Here is a 16,795-nt window from a genome sequence, read left to right on the forward strand (position 1 = left end):
GTAGTAGTAGTAGTAGTAGTAGTAGTAGTAGTAGTAGTAGTAGTAGTAGTAGTAGTAGTAGTAGTAGTAGTAATAGTAGTAGTAGTAGTAGTAGTAGTAGTAGTCGTCGTCGTAGTCGTAGTCGTCGTCGTCTCACTTTCCCTTCATACAATCACATTTAGTCTTATCTACATCTTAAACTGCAAGAAAATATTTGTACAAAACTTAAGATTGTACGCCTAATAGCTTCAGAGATATGGCGAAGGGCAAACAATAATTCAGGCCCCAATTTCCATCCTTAAGAGCCTCATTAAAAAAGCTCGTCTTGTCTACAGTTCAAAGTTCTATGCCTAATAGTTTCGGAGATCTGGTGAACGACAAAAAGTCATTCAAGCCCCGTTATTCCTCTTAGGGGTCGAAGGGGGCAAAATCCCGCCTTATTTGCAATCTGGGAACTGAAATGGAAGTCAAATGAAATACAGGTGAAACAAATGAGACTTAAAAGCAATGTTTCATTAATTATCTACCTCAATTTTCATATAGGCACAAAAGCAATTTCGCTGAAAGACTACAGTAATTACATGAGTTTTCATATACAGAAGAGTTAGTTCTACAAACAACGTTAGTTTCCTGAAAGGATCTTTATTGTGAATGACAATATTTTGCCGAAATGTTCATAGTTGAATGTTTCTGGGTAAGTACGATTTTCATAAACATTAGGGCCACTTAAATAAAGATAAAATCCAACTATTTGAAAGGAAGTTATATTTTGCTGAGTATTATGAAGAACGAAGAAGGAAAGGACGGCTGTAATTAGTGGATAGAATTTTATATCAAACCGAAGACGTTACAGGGTAATTGTAGCATGAAGCTTTCATGAATAATTCATACAGAATAATGAATGAGAATATGAACAGAAACATGAATAATTCATACAGAAAACGTCTTCTCAAAATTATTGCACAGCTCATCAACAGAACATTGTAATTTCCTTTTCTCCATTTTTAATTTAGGCTAAGGGAGAAGTGTGGAGACGACGTAGATAATAGCAGAAAGACGAAAGTGTGATAGGATACGGAAGAGTCCTGATAAAACCCAAGGTGTCTATTCACTTAAAGCCCACTTGGCGGGAGCTGAGATCGAACCAGGGACTACGCGCAAGAGATGAGGGGTCTACCACTAAGCCACCGCGGCCCTTACCATGGGAGAGCAGTGGTCACGACACTTCTCTCAAATGGTGATTTACACGTGCCGTTCAGGGACCTAAGCACGGGATGGATCCTAGGGATCCGGACCCCCCCCCCCCGTTCCGAAAGTTCAATTTCTCTGAGAATTTAGTCTAATTTTAGGGGTGATTTTACAAATTTTAATATAATTTATCCTTATATTGAATCCCCCCTCCAAACAAAAATCTGGATTTCGGCAACATTGATAAAATCTGGTTACTTACCTTTGATGTAAATTTTGGATCTGACAACATAACGTAACATAGACACCGCGCTTCCTTCAACCCAACTCTTTCTTTCGTTCACTCGCTCTGCTCGTGGATTTTTAGTACCCATTTCTCACGTTATATTTATTTGGTGGTATGTATTCCTTTTTCCATACCATACTTCTCTCATCCACTTCTGTACTTGTTACCTTACCACTGAAGACGGAACTAGCTTGTTGTTCCGATACGTTTGGAGAATATTGTTTTCCCACGGGAGGATTTATTGGTAAATAACCGATCTTTTGTTAATGTAGACGAAGAATTAGCACAAATATATCAAGTACGTGCGCAAAATGGTTATAAACAAGTAGATGTTACAGAAATGGAAAAACAGGCATTAGCTATACAGCAAAAATCTTAATACTAACCTACAGACCAATCATAATAGTACAGCAAATAATAAGTAGATCTCACTACCATTATTGCCAAGACTATTGTGTAGACTTTATAAAATTGCAAAGAAATGAAATTCGTAGTTTTACATTCTACAGTTATGCACTGTAGACAACGATGGTTAATGGAAGTGAATGATTATGAAATAATTGATGGAATGAAAACGGGTAAAAGCCACGGAAATATACGAACATGTTGTCTACATCTGGCCTGGGATCAATCCTGGGGCCTGAGATAAGCACTCTACTACTAAGCCCTGTATCCCGTCCCCTCACTTTCTAAAAGTCATAGGAGATTGTTAACAGGTTTCACAACGAAGTGCAAGACCCGATAGATTTGGGGATGTATGAAGTTATATGCGATTGTGACCAAACAAATATTGGAACAACAAGAATAAATATAGATATTACGATTAGGGAATACATAAGGAATCCCAAATAGAACAATCCAACTGTATCAGGATTAATAAAACATTTAAGTCCAAGCATTCTAAATGAAACTAGCTAAACCTGCGCTCACTACACAGCGCATCATTCACATATGAGCATGAATCTCCTTGTCACTCCTCACAACATACGTCCCTTTATGGACACAAGTGAAGAACGTCTTGATAAAATTCGGCAAGGAGTACCATAAAGGGAAGATGTTTTTCGATTGTTGTTTTCAATATCTCGCACCGTTCGGAAAATTTCACTTACTTCGGTTGAGTTTCTAATTCATGTATGATCAGTGTTTTCTTTCTTCTTGCATGCAGTATGTAATAAGTAAATACATTAAACACACAATTAATTATAATGTCAGTAGTATATGGTGTTCATTGGGCAAAACACTCCAAACATTTAAGATTCATCTTACAAGTAGACCTCACCATTTCGCCCTTGCGTTAGCAAAAGGAAACAACTATTGTCCTAATGTAGGGTTGAATATAAGACACTGACAAAAATTTTAGCTGCTAATGAGCAGTAGAAATATGGGAAAACGAAATAGAAACATGAATGTGGGAAAGCCATCTACAATATAATTTGATAGTTGCAAGACCAATAATTTTTCGAAATAGATGAAGGAACAATAGTTATGACTTCAACTACGTAACTCGAGTTAGGAGGAATGTTTTTATGGCATTCCGGATCATGACCGCCATCTTGAAATCCGCCATATTGGATCGACGTTAACTTTTTAATATGGAAAGAGGGCCATGTGAAGTATCAAACAACAATGATTTTTTCACCCAATATCATACACTAATTAGTTTGTCCACATCTAGAACGGTTTACAACTTACAGTTCTTTGAATGTTGAAAAATTCGTTGTTTGTAGCAGATAGGTAACTATAGTGGCAATGAACATAGCTCCAGAGACAGCATTCTTACAGAACAAAATTACGACAATGCAAGAAATGCAACTCCTCAGCATTCATAAAGTGGTTCTGACCTCGCTACTTCGTGTGTGCGTTTGTACATTTAAACTGAAACTATAAGCAGTAGGAGAAGCATAATGAAGAGAATAGCAATATTGGCTGCCAATGCCTTCCTGGTCGTAGCAACTACGGTATAAGGTAGGAGCTTACATGTATCGTGTACCATTCTATAGCGACGAATTCTTTTGTAAGAAGACAAATGCAGGAAATATTTATTCTCACTGTCAGTTCTACCCGTGAACTCGGAATTGTTTGAGAAATAGTTATTTCGTTTATTGTATTGTGTCTGTAATTCTGTGAGGTGCGTGTGTTAGGGAGAGTGTGTGCAGGCAACAAATATAGACAAAAAAAAAAAAAAAAAACCGACACGACATGGCGTTAAATAAGGCAAACATTGCCATATACAGTCATGTCCAAAATGATTGTCGCATATCTGTAACTGTCTTCTTGTAAGAATATAATTTGATAATGATGTTACAGGGTACTTTTAATATTGATACTATGTATATAATCGGGAAATGTATATTTGTGGTAAATTTCATGGGAAAAGAATTATAAATACGAAAATTAGAATGAGTAAAATAAAATATTGCTAAATAAACAGGAAAGTTTTATTTTCGTTTTATTGTTCTTATTTACTGCTCTTTTGACATGAAATTGGCCATGTATTTGCCGATTATACACATACTCTTAACATTATAAGATGCGACAATAATTTTGAACACGAGTGTACATCTTGCAGCAGTTGCAGACATTACAGTTTAAGCACAAAGCAACAAATATATCAGAACAGGAAAGAGCAATGACATAACTGGATTCCTAGCGGATGAAGAACTGGAATTCGAAATGGAATACACTCTGGATGTTCTAGAGGAGGCACATCATGAGATAAATAATCAACAAGCTAGTGTGAAAGCGGAAGGGTAATCACACAACAAATTCCGAATATGCCGACAGAACACCAAGTGTCCAAGAAAGTACGTCAGACGCATCTCTTCCATCACCAGCGAAACGCAAAGGCGCTTCGCTCTCGGTTGAGAAGCCGAAACAAATTATTAATAACATGACACCCCGATGGCAGAACCTTCTGTGTCTTTCTGCGATGAGCTTTTGTAAGTCAAAAGTTTTCTGCAAAAATTTTCTGGAGAAGAAACACTTGTGATTGTTAAAAATACACTTTACGTGAGTAAAAAACAGTTCAAACTATATTTATGCAAGTAGTCCGTCCATTTAAGACATCTATACATACCACGCATGTTTTTATTCTTTTCTGTTGGTTACTTTTTTCTCCTCTGGCAATTTTTCTGCACAGGCGCGGCAAATTTTCTGCGATCACATCGCAGATCGCGGCATGTTCTGCTATGGGGCATGACACGACATCCAAACCACGGTAAAAAGACAATGTGTAACCGATTTCGCATTAGCGAGTGAACCTATGATCGTGCTGTTAAGAAAAAAATAAAAATAAAATAAAAATAAAATAAAGGACTATCACGTGAAGACAAGAGTTCCCTTTTACGGGAGTGCAGTTTATCCACACACGTGAAGTATTTTTGCAAACGGTATCAAACAGTGATTCCCGAATGGCATGCCACGTTGCGCGTGATATTGGGTATGAAGAGTTTAAAGCCTCGGAGGCCTGGCTACTAAACTTCAAACGATATTACAATATCGGGCTACGGAAAGTGACAACCTTTAAAACAAGACTTCATCATGAGCGCCAGCGACACCTAATGCAGACTGCTAAAGACTACGTTCACAGCATCAAACAGGCGTTGCCTAATTTTGAGTTTAAATATGTCTGTAACGCTGACCAAAGGGGTTTTTAATTTGAAATGCATCACCCGAGTTTGGGATATAAAAGGGAAAAGGAAAATTGAGGCCCTTGCAATAAATGTAACGCTATGACACACTCCTACACAATCATGCCTTTAATTAATTTAAAGGGAGAGTTAGTTGGTAAACTGTTCATTGTTCTCCAGGAAAAGAACGGAACAGTGCCTGTAACATTGCAGACTGGATTTAATAGGTTAGTGCAGAGATTTGGCAATATACATGTAACAGCATCAACATCTGGTAAAATGGGACTACATGAACTGCGGGGAATGGTATGTGAATTGCCATTGGCCGAATGCAGGTTGTAGGAATTTACTTATGGTGGATGAAAATGAAATGAAATGAAATTTTGAGTTTTACGTCCCACGGTTATGCCGGTTAGGCTAAAGGAGACGGTGATAATGAGTAATGAATGAAATGGTGGAATGAAGAAAGTAGGAGGAAACGGGAGAACCCCGAGAAAACCCACGCACACGGTGTTTGTCCACCACAAAGTTCACTTGGCGGGAGCAGGGTTTGAACCCGAGACCCCTAGCACCAGAGGTGAACGCTCTACCACTGAGCCACCGCGGCCCCCTTATGGTGGATAGCTGGACATCATTTAATAATGAAGAGGTGCGACGTACAACAGCTCCACCTGGGAAATCAGTGGAAATGCGACAAACTCAAAAGATACCACCGGCATAATTCAACCTTTGGATGTACCTTTTTAGACAATACAAAACATATTGGCGTACTATATGTGATTATGTAATAAAGGAAGAACATTTCCGTTCAAAACTGCATGACAGAGATACTATTGTCACTTTGCATTCCCTTATGTACAATCAATTTCAGTCTCATCGCTTCACAGGAATGATTCAATATGCATTTTGTAAATCACGATATACTGATGATCCGATCGAATGGTTCGAGGTGCCGAAGAAGTACGCTTTCAATATTCCCGGCATTAACTCTTGTGATATTCATGTCGCTTCATTTTTTATTGGGTGCTGATGGTGCTCTGCAAAATTCTGTTTTGATCATTTTATGAATGCTGAGGACTTGCATTTCTCGCATTGCCGTAACTTTGTCCTGTAAGAATGCTATCTCTGGAGCTATGTTCATTGTCACTGTAGTTACCTATCTGCTACAAACAACGAATTTTTCAACATTCAAAAAACTGTAAGTTGTAAACCGTTCTAGACATGGACAAACTAAATAGTGTATGAGATTGGGTGGAAAAAAATCATTGTTGTTTAATACCTCACAGGGCCCTCTTTCCATTTGAAAAAGTTTACGTCGATCCAATATGGCGAATTTCAATATGGCGGTCATGATCTGGAATGCCATAAAAACATTCCTCCTAACTCAATTTACGTAGTTGCAGTCATAACTATCGCTCCTCCATCTATTTCGAAAAAATATCGGTCTTGCAACTATCAAATTATACTGTACATGGCTTTCCCACATTCATGTTTCTATTTCGTTTTCCCATAATTCTACTAATCATTAGCAGCAAAAATTTTTGTCAATATCTTACCTTCAACTCTACTCTAGGACAATAGTTGTTTCCTTTTGCTAACGCAACGGCGAAGTGATGAGGTCTACTCGTTAGACTGGAAAAACGATTATCCTTCGTTTTTCATTATCATCTGGCCACAAAAGAAACGTCTAGGAGATACAACCCCTGTATACAAATATGTGGTGTTGGAACGTATAACTCGTAGGATATGATGACTTACTTTTTTTTAAAATTTCAACACCTCCAGTATACCTCTAAAATTTGTAATAAAGAAATAACGGCCATGTTTTTTTTCTTTAAATATTCAATTAGAACAGAACAATCTACACAAAATTTACAATCGATCAGGAAAAACGGTATCTTTCTAAAGCCTATGATTCCCGAGAACTCACTATCAAAAGGATTGGCCCCAAGCATACGAACGTCCACAAACCTTTCTTGACCACAAACATATAAACCCAGCATTTTAATATATAGATGGGATGAAATCTTTCAGTTTTACATACTATGGTTATGCAGTGTAGGGTAAAGGGGAAGCTGATGATAAAAATTTGGATTTTATTTGAGTTTAGCATCCCTTTCAGCAGCAAAGCTATATGAGACGTGGACCTACACTTTAATGTTGAGATTTAAAGCACATGAACTCCCGCAGGGAATGGAGTATGGGTCTCCCGCGTCAAAGGCGCGTACGCTATTCACATAGCCACGACGAAGTGACGAAATTGAATTAAATGGCGGAAAGATAAAAGCGACATAAAACAGAAGAATCTCGAGAAAACCCACACACATGGTATTCGTCCACCAAAAAGCTCACTCGGCGTGAGCTGGGATCGTACCTCTAAGCATTCTATTAAATGCATAAATATCTTACCTAAGACCAGGGTTGGCAAAAACCATGGTTTTTATTAAAAAAAAAAAAAAAAAAAAAAAAACAAAAAAAACGGTTTTTTTTGGTTTAAACCAGGTTTTTCTAGTTTAAATGATTTGCTCTATATATTCATATCATATATGGACAGAAATAAGTTCGTTTCGCCTTGATGTTATTATGCAACAATCGGGTTATGCTGGAAGGGGTCACATAAGCTTAAAGCGGAATAAAAACCGCTTCCCGAGTTACATCCGAGAGAAACTGTCCTCCATTTGAACTCAGAACCAGGACTAATTGGCCACAAATGCGATACGTCTGCCGACTCACTCACGAAGGAATCCTGATTTAAAAAAATTACGTTGTACTGATCTTTACATGCTTTTTAAAATAACTGTCAAGAGTCATTTCAGAAGGACAAAAAGATAAACAGTTGCACAAGTGAAACCATTACACAGAATTACATATGAACAATTTCAAAGTACTACGGAGTACAGAAGAACTAATTTAGTTCAAGTTAGTTAACAACGATCTTTATTGGTCCAAATTAAAGAAGTACACCCACATAATCTGCATATCAATAAGAAAAGTGAAAAAAGATACGAATTATTTGAGTCCACTTTGGCTCAAACTCATTTATACATAAATAGACACCAAAGATACTTATTTCACTAAATGCCTCTCGTGGGGTCTGTATGACCCCCCCACACACACACACACACAAAAAGTACGGCATTTTCATGTATTTTATCAATAGTAAACATTGAAACGAAACAATATTTAGAATTTTTCTTCGATTGCAATTACATAACAATAATAACTACAAAAGAAAAATCACAAAATAAACTTGTAAAAAAAAGTTGCTTTTGTAGTATAATCTTTTTGAGTAATGAATGGGGAATTTAGGTCTGAATATAATACGAATAATATACGGGAGTGAAACGTGATAACCCACAAATGTGTGTTCATCAAGATTTTACAAATATACACTTTTACGAACATTTTTTGTTTTTTTGTTTAAACCAGTTGGTTTTTTTGAAAAAACTAGCTGGTTTAAACCACCTTGGTTTAAACCAGCCAACCCTGCCTAAGACATCATTCATAGTGGAAAGATCTGTATGCGAATTTTAATTGATCAGAACGAAATGCACGAAATTAAATTTATATAAACAATGAGATTCCATAATAAGGAATTCAATGCAAAAACATTGTTAAAATATCCATAGATATAATTTGGCACAGAGATTTTCATTGAAATAAATTCTAGTAACAACAACTCGTAAAGAAAAATTCATGCAAAATTATGGAAGGGAAACACTGGAAGCTAGTGTTAAGTAAGGTGGCGACGACTGTTCGTTGGTGTTTAAAACGTGCTACATGTAAGTGATTTAATTTTACTCTAGATACCCACAAATTACGGACGTTTTTGTTCTATTTCATTGTCTAACATATATGAAAAAAATTAAAAAAAAAAAAAAAAATGTAACAAGTCTGTGGTCAATATACATTTGAAAGATTGATCAGTGGAAGACTGAAGATTAATCAATCAAAATAACTACTAATATAAAATTTCCACAATATAAAGTAAGCAGTCCAACTTTTAGACTTCCAAACTATGCTATACATAAATATCACAAGTCTTATATAACGGATTTGTCCATCTGTCTGTTGACAGGTATCAGGTAAGATATATCAGGTTTATCTGCAAACGATTCAGCGTCTACAACACTCTACAGAAACTGGAAGTCGTTAAAATTTATATTACTTCCAATTTCAATACGGAAGTAATACCGTAGAGCAAAAACGGTAAATGTTATCAAGATACGGAATTCTGCAATCGATTCAGCGTCCCAAGAATAGGTTCCATTTCCTCTATTAACGCTCTATTCAAACTGGAAGTGATTCAAATTAGTCACTTCCAGTTTCAACGTTTATCGCCATAAAAGTAAAAACGTAGAAGACAGCGAGAAGCGGTTGCAAATGATCCAGGGTCTCAAGAAAACATGTCACGACTATCCATAACACTCTACCAAAACCGTAAGTGGTTCAAATTTACTATTACTTCCGGTTTCAATACTGATTTACATACAGTAAAAGCGGTAAGACGTCGAGAAGTGTTTTTTGCAATCGATCCAGCGTCCCAAAAAAAGATTTCATTTCCTTCGCTGTAGCCCTTTTCAAACCGAGAATGGTTAAAATGAGCCCTTTCTGGTTTAAACGTTTATCGCCACAGAACGAAAACGATACTGTATTAGATAGCGAGAAGCGGATTTTTTTTTTTTTTTTTTTTTTTACGAACGATTCAGAGTATTAAGACAACATAACATGACTATCCACATAACTCTACTTAAAACCAAAAAGTGGTTTAAATATACATTACTGCCGGCTTCAATACTGAATTCTTTAGAGCAAAAACGGGAAGAAATATCGAGAAGATGGTTTTTGTAATCGATTCAGCTTGCTAAGAATATGTTCCACGGTTTCCGTTAACCCTCTGTTCAAACTCAAAAAGGTTCAAATTCTGTTTTCAAAATTTTTCGCCATAGAACAGAAATGGTAATAGCGATAAACGGTTCTTGCAATCTATACAGCGTCTTAAATGTATATATATCATCACGTGCTTTTAGTTTCAGATTTTCATAAAGCAAAAACTATAAGAGATATCGAAAATATTTTTTTTTTTTCAATCGATTCAGAGTCCCGAGCATAGATTCTATCTCCCATAGATGTTCATTTTACTTCGACCTCACTCACCCTCGCCTTCGCGAATGGAACTGTCCATCGCCCTCGCGCGCCCTCACCCTCGCTGTCGAAACTTGTCCTCGCCCTCGCGCACCCTCACCCTCGCCATCGAAGCTTGTCCTCGCCCTCGCGCACCCTCACCCTCGCCATCGAAGCTTGTTCTCGTCCTCGCGCACCCTTGCCCTCGCTGCCGAAACTTGTCCTCGCCCTCGCCGTCGAAGCTTTTCCTCGCCCTCGCGCACCCTCACCCTCGCTGTCGAAGCTTCTCCTCGCTCTCACACACCCTCGCCCTTTTCGTCGAAGCTTTTCCTCGCCCTCGCGCATCCTCACCCTCGCCATCGAAGCTTGTCCTCGCCCTCGCGATAGGAGTTGTCTATTATCCTCGCTCGCCCTCGCCTTCCTGCTCAAAACTTCGTCAGCAAACAAATAAAATACTTCAGAACACTATTGTTGAATTATCACTCGGAAATATATACCAACTCTAACCTATAACATGAATGACTTCATAGATTTGAATGTGAATCTAAGTTAATTGGTATTTTAAAATATAAACTGAAATGTGTCAATGTGCTTGTAAGGTTAATTTCGATGCTCAAATATTGTTAATATCCACCACTAATAGAGATACATTTGTCCTACCTTAACAATGTTAAAATTTTTAATTTTTTTCAATAACTGCCATAAATATGAAACTTTGTCTTAAGAAACTACCATAGGGGTCAATTTGTGCACTTTATCACTTTTGTCTTGGTTTATTTTTGGCAGCTATCATTGTTGTAAAGTTTATTTTCAGTAATTTCCACAATTATGAAATGATATCTTTCAAACGTTGTCTCAAGGATTCCTTACACTACAAATACGTAAAGGCAAATGAAAAATGAAATCTTTAGTTTAAGATCCCACGATTATGCAAGCTAAATGCTAAAGGAGACAGAAGTGAATGATGAAAGAAATAATTGAATGAGAATGTGGTAGAAAACTGGAGAATCCCCAGAAAACCCACGAACACGATGTTCTCCATCACGAACTTACTCGGGCGAACATGCGACCCTTCGAACAAAGATAATTTCTCTATCGCTGAGCCACCGTTCCTCCCTAAATGGCACGCTCAGAGCTTAGCGCCTCCAGGCGCCTTGAAAAGATTATCGAGCCTAAAATGATTTAGCACTGACTTTTATAAATCCACCAATTCAACAATTAATAATGTCGTGCAAACTTTAATACGTGCAAACTTTAAGATTGTAGTAATGAAAGAAAAGATGAAATCTTTAGTTTAGCGCCTTAGAATTATGTAACTGCTAAAGGAGATGGATGAAACTGCAAGTGAATGATGATGAAAGAAATGGTGGAACGGGAAAGTAAGAGAACAAACCTTTATTTTCTTTAGCACAAATAATTAAATGTGTAGATTAATTGATTTCCAGAAATTTTATTATAATTAGCAATTAAAAACTGAAAGGGCGATCACAAACTTTTCTTGCCCAGGACCTCGCAACAATTTGTTACACGCTGCCATATATCATTAAAACAGGAGTAGAGCGACTGAATTATTTTGCTCTGTGGTTGAAAAGTAATAATGCAAAACAGACAATTATTGACTTGAAGAGATAGGATAGTTTAAAAATTCTGACTGGGGAATAAAATCTTCATTTTTACGTCCTACGATTATCGCAGTCTTGTAGCCAACCTGAAACGAAAGAGATTCAGCCCACTGAAGATTCTCTGCGAATATAATTTCAATGTGAATTTCGAACAAAGATCTAAGCTTACCTTCATGCTTACGTTACGTCAAACAACTAACATATAAGGTGGAAATTATTCAACTTTTTTCATAAGATGTAATCCAGCTGACTAATTAAAATTTTATAAGCTTTATATCTTATATGTTGATTGATTAAATGTTGCACCTGATAATATGTAGTCGTTACTGCTTGTAACATAGTATTAGCGTGTGTAATGGTTGTATGGGGGAGAGGAGTATTTAAACGCTAATATTCTAAAGTGAAATATTTACATAAAAATTAGGATAATTAAACATTTTCAATAACTCCCTCTTAGACTTCGACTCTGGTTATAGGTCGATTACCGGTGATTACTGTAAGTTAATGATATTGAAATATACAAAGGAAGTTAGTATAATGTCTAGCAAGCATGTCTGCTTTGCAGCAAGTCTCCGGTTCGATTCCCTTGAGTGAAGTTTGAACGCATTATGGTGGTTCGGATCCTACCATAAACTATAGATTCACGTACCATTTAGCATCGGCATCGGTGATGAATTATAAAGGGACATTAACTCTAATACGTCAGAATACAGACAGATCGACTGATTCCCAGATATTCATAAGTAAAACTTATATTTTCCAAAACAGCAAATTACGTTAGTAGAGTGTTATTTTTTTCTAAATATAGATCATGAACGGTTTGAAATTATGTTTATTCTGTTGTGTGACAACGTTTCTCTATAGTTAGAATTGAGGACATCTTCGAAAGTTCCCCTTCGGGAGGATGAACACTAAGAATCATGAAACTATAGGTGTAAACCTGAATGTAGTTTTACCCACTTATCTCAATAGTAATCTATGTAAATGTAAGGTCACTTAACAGGTCCAAATGTAAGGTCACTTGACCAAAGGCTTAGATAATGTCCCCACAACCTCCACGATGCGGGGCCACCAACTCCAGCGATGTAAAATATATAGAAAATGTTTAGAAAGTAGAGGCGAATAACTAGGGGCTGCAGCGGGCAGGGGCTGTGTTGCAATAATAGACTATCAAAAACTTCCTGCTCAAGTCCTAAAATTTCACACGGCGTACACCATAGTCTTAAAATTTTCACAGAGTATACGCTAGTCTTAAAAATTTCACAGAGTATATGCTAGTTTTGAATATAGTACTACACGCCTTGAAGCAGAAAGTATGCGCAAATGACTAAGATTGAGCAATACACCTTCGTATACTCTCGACTACACCCCTGAATATATGCTTTTATTTTCTTAGTTTGCTTATATACGTGTGACGAAAATCTGGGAGGAACGCTACCACCAAAGCCCCATGATTAGATGAACCATAGCCGAATACTTCAGGTAGTTTTGCTTCTTTATTTCTAAGTTTTCCTATGCTTTCCTGACTAAATATCAGTTGTCAGGGAGCTTTAAAACTTGCGATATAGAACCAAATCATTCTATTTTAATATCCTGTTTAGCGAAGAAAAAATAATAATAATAATAAAAACGTCGATAATGAAGGGTAACAGATCACAGAAAGAAGACAACTGGACGCCCCAAAATAGTCTCCCTTTTCAAGACTGTGCGCTGCATATTCTTACACTATATTAAAAACGCTTTCAAAGATACCAATCTTAAAAAAAAAATAAATAAATAAATAAATAAATAAAATAAAAAATCTTTAGTTTAAACATCCAACGGTTATGCCATCGATGGCTAAAGGAGACTAATGGAATTGCAAGTGAATGATGATGATAGAATAGGTGGAATGAGAAAACGGGAGGAAACGGGAAAATCCCGAGAAAACCCAAGTATACGCTATCGTCCTCCACGAACTCACTTGGCCTGGGATCGAACGAGTGACCCCTGAAACCAGAGATTGGCTGTAGCACTGAGCCAACGTGCTCCCGTCCAATAATACAAATCGTGTTAATCGTTTAATTGCAATAAATATTTTCGTTTTTAGTTTTCAGTATTGACTTAATAGTTTTGTAACTGGGTACTTGGAAAACGGATAGGATTTCAATTAAAAACAGATTGTGGGCTGGCCTAGATAGTTGCGATCTACACTTAACGTAATTATCTTAGAGTGAGATTTTATTTACAAAATTGACAATTCAATTAAACCATTAACAGTAGTGATTTATAAGATAATCCTAATTTAAGATCAACTAATAACTGACTTTGATGAAGTGGATTACACTAAGTGTTATCAATTTACGGTGTCTACATTTAACTCATTTAAAAAGTTCGTTATTGAATTCTTCGCTCTCGCGCCTTCGCTTTTCCTCGCCCTCGCGCACCCTCACCCCCGCCATCGAAGCTTGTCCTCGCCCTCGCGCATCCTCACCCTCGCTGCCGAAACTTGTCCTCGCCCATTTCGTCGAAGCTTTTCTTCGCCCTCGCGCACCCTCACCCTCGCCATCGAAGCTTGTCCTCGCCCTCGCTGCCGAAACTTGACCTCGCCCTCGCGCACCCTCACCCTCGTCATCGAAGCTTTTCCTCGCCCTCGCGCATCCTCACCCTCGCCATCGAAGCTTGTCCTCGCCCTCGCGGCCAAAACTTGTCCTTGCCCTGGCACTCCCTCGCCCTCGCGTCACTGTGGGCGAGGGAACTTGAGGGTGAGGATGCCCTCGAGAGGGCCACCCTCGCGAGGGTGAATATCTCTGCTATCTCCTCCTTTAAACCTTTATTCAAACTGGAAGTGGTTGAAATAAACGATTCTTGGTTTCAACCTTTATCGCCATTGAACAAAAACAGTAAGAGATGCCGAGAAATAGGTTTTTAATATGGATTCAGCGTTCAACGAACATGTTCTATCTTTTATCTTATAATTATATTGTAACCAGTAGTTAAAGATGCACTACTTCAAGTTCGAGTATTGAATTCGCATAGTTTGGAAGTCTTTGTTTCGCACTGTGAAACGATACTCACTTGTTTTATTATAAAATCTGTGTAAAAATGCGAACTTATTATTTAGGTCTTTCTAAATTATGTACGGATATAGGAAAGAAATGGTGAATTGGTTATTTTTTAAGAAATTCACACTAACAAGAGAAATGTTATGTAGGCCCTAGTACTTTCACGTGTTGGAAGCTTCGTGTTGCTGGTACTATTTCGAATGAAGGCATATTGACGTCAGACATTATGGTGTATAGAGGTAATTAATTCCCAACATAAAAAGATGGAATAGCTGCATTTCGATTCTGAGTTTTATAACAACCTATGTTACGTTATATGGAGCGGAAAAATTATTGAAATTGAGCAGGATGTGTCACAAATGTATGAAGGCGTTGAAAATAAAGCAGTGGACGAACAGTTACGTTTTCAAACGTCAAGTTTGTGTTGATAATATGAAATGCCATTGGCAAATGCCAGAAGTGAAAGGTACTTTTTTCGATAACACAAAGTGTCGATAGAGGAGGTACTTAATCTAGTGCTTTTCACGACACCCTCGTTTCTGGGCATACACACCATCACTGACACGCCTGATCCCTACGGACAGACTTCCTCGGGACCCTTGCCCTCACTTGAGTAGACAGCATTCGTACATGTTAGAGACAACCTAGCACAGGTCGAACTGTGCTTTTTACACTAGTTTCTATGCCATATTTCCGGACGCCGTATTAAGACAAAAAACGGTAATCCTCTTAAAGTGAATGGGCAAGGCTCTAGACTACTGGTTCCCCTTCCCATTGAACAGTAATAAAGACATAAAACAACGTGCCCTGCGGGGCTCTAACCGGCCTTCACTCGCTCACGCTCGTTCGGCAATACTGTGTAAATGTATAAACTCTAGTACAGAAAGAAACCAACCCAGCTACTAACCTACATGGGGGACCAGTAATCTAGAACCTTCCCAGTGAATGTGCACCGAGGAATCCCTAAGAAACACTGTAAGGCAACGATAATTTCCTTATAAATGACAAAAATATACTTTCTTAATCTTCACAAAAATTTCTATAGAATACGTCCAAGATTTTTTTTTTCTAACTACAGTTAATAATTATATTGCGGCACCTTTATTTTAAATCTCCGCAATTTTACTTTAAAAATGATAACTATGATACAACAAAACTAAAAGAAAGAAGCTATCATTGTAGGAAACGAATTATGTAAAATGCTTCTAACTCCTTGCAGTTCAGACTCAGATCTACTGAAAATTGATTGCTTTATAATTCTAATTATACTAACTGAGTTATGTTCTTGGACTACTAAATAACGCAATAACTTACGTATCATCGTTCTCAACACTTGACATCATTTACTTATTCATGAACTCATAACATTGATTGCTTCTGTTGGTAACCAATTTTTTTCGCGGATTTTAAATACTTCCATGTAAATATTCCTGCAATTTCTCGCTTGAAGTGCCACTCAGTCAGATAAACTTATTTTTATATAGGTTTCTCACTTGGCATAAAAATATATTAACACCAAAAATAATAAGAAAAAATGTACAAAACATCACACGCGTTTCCCATTATTTTTAATTTACATTTCTCGGCTCCAAGCGTCTGAAATACGCACACACTCAATTGTTTATAGATGGCAATACAAGTGCAGCAGACGATCGATGCTGACAGGTGACAGCCAACCAAACTGTTAGTTCCGGAATAGATTGTACATAGATAGCAAATTATATTCATTCTTATACATAGCATCAATCATTACACCATTTGTAGAGAAAAGATGGAAATTTCGTTGCAAAATAAAATTGTTTGAAATAATGTATATTTTCTACATTAGTACTCCTTATGAAATATTAGTTGTATTAATTAAAAATACGGGTCAGGTTGATACAACAATTAAACTTACATTTATTTCTTGGCGGAAATTTTACG

General features: G+C 37.2%; 1 protein-coding gene across 1 annotated transcript in view; it reads right to left on the reverse strand.

Moving 5' to 3' along the window:
- The window catches only part of LOC145664727 (katanin-interacting protein-like), a gene marked incomplete in the record, with an annotated part of 85,951 nt that extends 69,402 nt beyond the window's left edge, over positions 1–16,549 (reverse strand). The window contains 1 exon segment of the mRNA XM_081731608.1: positions 16,187–16,549.
- Between the last annotated feature and the right edge of the window lie 246 nt (positions 16,550–16,795).

Source organism: Thermobia domestica, chromosome 11, assembly GCF_964235325.1.
Source record: "Thermobia domestica chromosome 11, izTheDome1.hap1.1, whole genome shotgun sequence".
Lineage (NCBI taxonomy): Eukaryota > Metazoa > Arthropoda > Insecta > Zygentoma > Lepismatidae > Thermobia > Thermobia domestica.